General features: G+C 42.8%; 1 protein-coding gene across 1 annotated transcript in view; it reads left to right on the top strand.

Moving 5' to 3' along the window:
- The window catches only part of LOC132399104 (copine-3-like), a 56,938-nt gene continuing 50,938 nt past the window's right edge, over positions 1-6,000 (top strand). The window contains exon 1 of the mRNA XM_059979072.1: positions 1-221. The gene's annotated coding sequence lies outside the window, so the exon portion shown is untranslated. The remainder of the gene's footprint in view (positions 222-6,000) is intronic.

The raw sequence follows: 6,000 nt of genomic DNA, 5'->3' as shown, positions 1-6,000 counted from the left end.
CTCTTGTCCGTCACTGAAACTCGCGGTGAGCAGAACCGAGTCGATCGCCGTATTTATTTTTGTCTGGCTATCGATCGGGATAAACAATAAACCTTTGCAACGAAGAGATCTTTTTGCAGCCTTAATTATTGTTTTCCTATTTGCTCTACCCTGTCAGTGGCTGTTAAAATAAGCTGTGCAGTCCGAAAGGAGTTGTTTTGGGAGTTTGTGGTAACTATTAGGTAAGTTGTAAAATCGTTTCTGAGAAACTACTTCGCTGATAATGTCTATCAGATAGACTAAAATACGGACCAAATGTTAAGATGTATGCTTAATGACCGAATTGTAACTTTCTGGGCGTTGTCACGACCTGAGGACTGTATTGATCGTAGGGCGAGGAACCAGGGCCTCGAGTGCTGGATGGTGCGGTTTGTGAGGTGTTTGTTTTTGGGGAGTTGGGGTGGTGAATATGGAATAGGCAATCATTGTCTCAATGTTAAGATTTTGTGTGAGTTGTAAGTGAAGATTTTGGCGTGGGTTGTAAGTGGATGTGGCCAGGTTCGGACAGATTATATCCCCTAACTGAGTGTTCAAATCTAAAACACGTTCCCAGTCTGAGGGTTTTGACGCATGATGTGGACTCTGGTAGAAATCCAGGAAAAGAATCTAAACATCGCAATAACTTAATTACAAAACGGTACATTTAAAGCCCTCACCCCACCACCACCATCTAATAAATCGCGAGATAGATATTTATTCATCGCTAATGAATGTCACAATGAATCCCGACTTTGATGATGTGACTGATGTATCCTGAACTACTCCAGATTGCCGTTATTGTAAGAGTTGCTTGAGGGCGGAGGGAGGGACGTAGGAGGAACTGTTCCCTGTGATATCCAAAAATCCACTTTTTAACTACTTTTTGTCTTTAATAATTCAATGGTTCTTATGCTTCTGTACGTCGCATGAACGTGTATAAAATGTAATTCACGAATTTTATTGGTATTTAAACATTTCTATCAGAATTTTCACACAAAATCTTGCATAGTCAATTAAAAGCTGACCTAATTTATGGTAAGTTAGCTGGTGGCGGAGTGGCATCAGCACCGTACTTGGAAGTAAGCGGTAACGGGTTCGAGTCTAGTTCCTTCCACTTTTACTTTTTCCGCCCGTACTGGGTTAAACATAGAGCTAGCAACTCGACTTTTTTTGTTAAAAAGTCCGACAAAGAAACGGATATTTTGGCCGATCCTTGTGCTACAAGGCGCTGAGAGGAATAATAAATTATAGTAACAAGAATTGGTGCTTACTTGGTAGTTTCGAATATTTTTGACATCTATGTCTCTCTTTTAATGTACTGTTTGCATTGTTATTGTAGCCTCTGAAGCCGTTTCTTGCGAAATTTACTGATTTTGTTTTCTTGATTTTATTTAACGTGTGTCATGTATTGATTTGTTTAGTCCTTTCGATTCATATCCATGGGCTCAGATCATATTTCTTTAAATTATGAAAATGTATTGGTGTGAATAAGAGGAAATCTGCAGATGTTGGATTTCCAAGCAACACACACAAAATGCTGGAGGAACTCGTAGGCCAGGCAGCATCTATGGAAACGAGTTCAGTCGACGTTTCGAGCCGAGACCCTTCGTCAAGACTCTTTTTCCATTGATGCTGCCTGGACTGCTGAGTTCCTCCACCTTATTGGTGTGAATAAGGTTGGGCATTAGGAGTGGGTGATGTGCTGCAGTGAAATGAAAGGTGAGCTGCTTTTCGATTGAGCTAGGCTGAGCAGGGCATGTCATGTTAGAGTATGTTGGGTGTTTAATTATCTGTTAAGATGTTTTTCGAAGTTTTCTTTCGTACATCTGTATTTGCATTTATTTTGTTTCTTGATTATCCTCCCTGATTATCGTTTCGGCCCTTTTTGCGCACCTGCTGCTACAAATGTGCAGAACATAGGACGTTCACATCCACAGATGCGCTGGGCTGTCCGCACCTCTCTCTGTCGTGTCCTGTGATTGAGGACAGTACAGTTTCCGTACCTGGTGATGACACAGCCGCTGGTCAGGATGCTCTCGATGGTGCCCCTGTCGAAGGTCCCGAGGATTTGGGCACATGCCGAATTTCTTCAGCCTTCTGAGTTGAAAGAGGCGCTTTTGCGCTTTTTCCCCCCACCGCACAGCTGGTATGTACAGTCCAGGTGAGATCCTCGGTGATGTGTATACCGAGGAGCTTGAAATTACTCACTTCCTCAACTACTGTTCCTTTGATGTCTGTTTCCGTTCCTCCTGTAATCCACGATCAACTCCTTTGTTTTTTGACATTGAGGGAGAGGTTTTTTTGGCACCGCCGTGTCATGGCGATTACTTCTCCTCGGTAGACTGTCTCATCACTTTTGGAAATAAGGCCTATCAATGTCGTATCATCTGCAAATTTGATCGACAAATCGGAGCTGTGCGTGACAATACAGTATGTGGAGTTCCTGACAGTTACATAGCGGAGCACAAGGGACTGAAGACGCTGGAATATGGCGCAACTCAGGTCGAATAGCCTGTGTGCGAGTGAAGGAATTAGTCATGTTTCAGGTTAAGGCCCTTTCTGGGGGAGGAGAGGAATGAAGCAGAGGGGTGAGACTGGCCAGAAGATCGTCGATGAGCAAGGAGGAATGAAGGTTGACGGGAGTGGGAGTGTTGCCTGGGCAGTTTGGACTACCCGCCGAGCGAGCCTGCCTGCCTGCTGTGGTGCAATTTCTGTACCATGCAGCTCTGCAGAATGATGTGAGTATGGATGTGCAAGGTCCAGCTCTCTTCTGCCTCCTCAGAAAGGTGAGGCATTGGTGAGGTTTCTTCACTGTGGAGGATGTGTTCTGGGATCATGAGAGATTGTGTGTGCTGTACATTTGAAAATGCTGGTAGTTTCCACTGCCGTCCTGCCAATGTATAGAGGGGTGTGTGTGGTGTGCATCTCATGTGAACTGAGGATGAGTGAACAGCTTTTGTTTGTATGTCATCCAGATTGATCAAGACCTACTTGTGTACCTCAGTGTACTAAATAGAAAACATATGGAGATACATTTACAGAAAAAGTGCTGTGCAGATAAACGAAGTGCAGTGGCCACAGTGGGGTAGATTTGGAGATTGAGTTCATCTTTTCGCAAATGAGAGGTTTGTTCAAGGATCTGATAGAAGCTGCCCCTGAACATGATGGTGCATGTTCTGAAGCTTCTGTGTCTTAAATCATATGATTTGTTCCCATTTTGAAATGATTGGGGCAGTTATTTTCCCTGTGGTTGCTCTTCCTTTGTTTCTATCCTTGGTACCTTGCTGTTTCTTTTAAACTATTCCAGATTCTTTCTGTTACATAATTTCTCCAATGCCATACTTAAGTTTGCTGATGACACGACTGTTGTTGGTCAAATTGAAGGTGGTGATGAATCAGCAGCTGGGAGGGAGATTGATCAGCTAGTTGAGCAGGCCACAACTACAACTTCTCCTTCAGTGGCAGTAAAACTAGAGAGCTGATTATTGACTACAGAAGGAAGAAACTGGAGGTCCAAGAGACAGTCCTCATTAGGGGATTGGAGGTGGAGAGGGTCATTAATTTTAAATTCCTTGATATTATATTGGAGGATTTGTTCTGGGACCAGCACCCAAGTACCATTACAAAGAAGACCTGACAGTGCCTCTACTTAGAAGTTTGAACAGAATCGTCATGTCATCTAAAACTTTGTCAGAATTCTACAGGTGCACAGCAGAGAGTATCTGGACTGGTTGCATCATGGTCTAGTATGGAAGCACCAGTGTCCAACAATGGAAAATTCTATAAAAAGAGTGGATAGAGCCCAGTCCATCTCAGGCAAATCCCTCCCCACCATTGAGCACGTCTATAAGGAGAACTGCCACAAGAAATCAGTGTTTATCATCAACAACCCCTCCCCCCCCCCCCAACCATCCAATCCATGTTCTCTTCTCTCAGCTACCATTGGGAAGGAGGTACAACATGAAGCTATCCACAGTTGACGAGTCCCATAATCTGCTTGGAATGAAAGAATGAGAAATTGATGAGTCCAATAAAATTATAGACTATGCATTTGAATGGTGATTCAAGAAGAATGACAGAATATAACTATTCCGTACATGTGTGAATCTGCAGCATTGAGGGTTTGTTTTTAGCATGAGCACACAGTGGTAATAGATTGAAGCGTGTACTTGTTGACCATTGCATGGGAAATACTCGAACTGTGAAGATGCTCATGGGCTGTAGTCTCTAGTATCTCATCCTTTCCCTAGTTCCTAAGACTGAGCAGGGATACCATTCTTCGCTCGTGCTTCACTATGTCAGGGACCTTACTCTATTTAATAGTCTGGGTGCTCTGACTCATGTCGGTGAAGCATAGATTGTAGGAAACTGGTGATTCTGAGCTCTGTGAGAACTTGGTGTAACAGCCAAGAACAACTATCTGACCAAAAACAGAAGATGGATGATCTACTGATCTGGTGTCACTTGCAGCCATTGTTTTGAATGGGTTAGCTCCGTCCTTTAAATCATTTAATGAATAGATGTGACAGAGAAGAGCTGAGACGAATTGTTGTTTTATACACTTCACTCTTTCGGCACTTTATGAACCTATTTTTGCTCATTGATTTTCATTAGTTTATCTTGGTTAATCCACGGTATGTAAGGTTTACTCCAATCTGGAGTATGACCTCCAGCTGCTGGGTATTATTTCAGTGAATTTGCACTTATGAGAGAGAGAGTCCAAAATTTAATTATTCTTAACATTTATAACCACTAAACTTGTGTGATTTCTGAACATGTACGTGGACATAAGGGCTAATCACCTGCCAAAAGGTTTCCTTTCCTGTAATTATAATTATTTAATCCACTTTTCAGGCTGTTATTTATCAATTATAGCTCAGAGCCTGACACTGTCAACCCCTCACTACTAATCAATAACCTTCAAAACCTAACGCATTAGCCATTGTGAAGTTCTAGAAGACTTCAGGGTGACTAACACCTTGCCATTGTTCAAGAAGGGTAGCAAAGACACGCCAAGGATATACAGACACATGAGCCTGATTTCAGTTGTTGGAAAGTTGTTGGAGGGACAAGATCTGCTGTAACTTGGATAGTCAAAGCCTGATCAGGAATAGTCAGCATGGTTTCTGTGTGGGAGGTCATATCTGCTGCATCTTTAGGAGTTAGAACATGGAAGAATACAGCACAGGAACAGGCCATTCAGCCCACATGATCTGTAAAACAGCTAAAAATCAAATCAAAACCACCCAAATACTAATCACTTCTACCTGCACCATGTCCGTATCCCACTATCTTCCTTACATCCAAGTGCCTATCCAAATGTCTCTTAAAAGCCTCTAGTGTATTTGCCTCTACCATCATACCAGGCAGCAAATTCCAGGCATCCACGACACTCTTCACACACTTTACATTCCCCTTGAACCTACCCTCTCTCACCTTCAATGCAGGCGCTCTACATGACATTATAAGACATTTCAATCCTGGGAAACAAATACTCTATGTATGCATCTCATAATCTTGTAAACCTCTCTCAGATCTCCACTCAGCCTTCAACATTCCAGAGAAAACAACCCAAGTTTATCCAGCCGTTGTGATAGCACGTGTCCTCTTAACTATACAGCATCCTGATGAACCTCTTCTGCACCCTCTCCAAAGCCTCAACATCCGTCCTATTGTGGGATGGCCAGACCAACACTAGATGTGACCTAACCAAAGTTTTATAAAGTTGCAACATAACTTCCTAACTTTGGAACTCAGTGCCTTGGCTAATAAAAGCAAACATTCCATAAGCCATCTGAACTACCTTACTGATGATTGTAGCCACTTTCAAGGAGCTATGAATTTGGATCCCAAGATGTCTCTGCTCAGCAACATTGTTAAGGATCTTGCCCTTAACAGTGCACTATCGTCTTGCATTTGCCCTACCAAAGTGCAACACCTCACATTTATCTGAGTAAAACTCCATCTGCCATTTCTCTTCCG

The sequence above is a fragment of the Hypanus sabinus genome, chromosome 1, assembly GCF_030144855.1.
Source record: "Hypanus sabinus isolate sHypSab1 chromosome 1, sHypSab1.hap1, whole genome shotgun sequence".
NCBI lineage: Eukaryota > Metazoa > Chordata > Chondrichthyes > Myliobatiformes > Dasyatidae > Hypanus > Hypanus sabinus.
The sequence above is the reverse complement of the archived record's forward strand: the minus strand, read 5'-3'. Positions and strand labels throughout refer to the sequence as shown.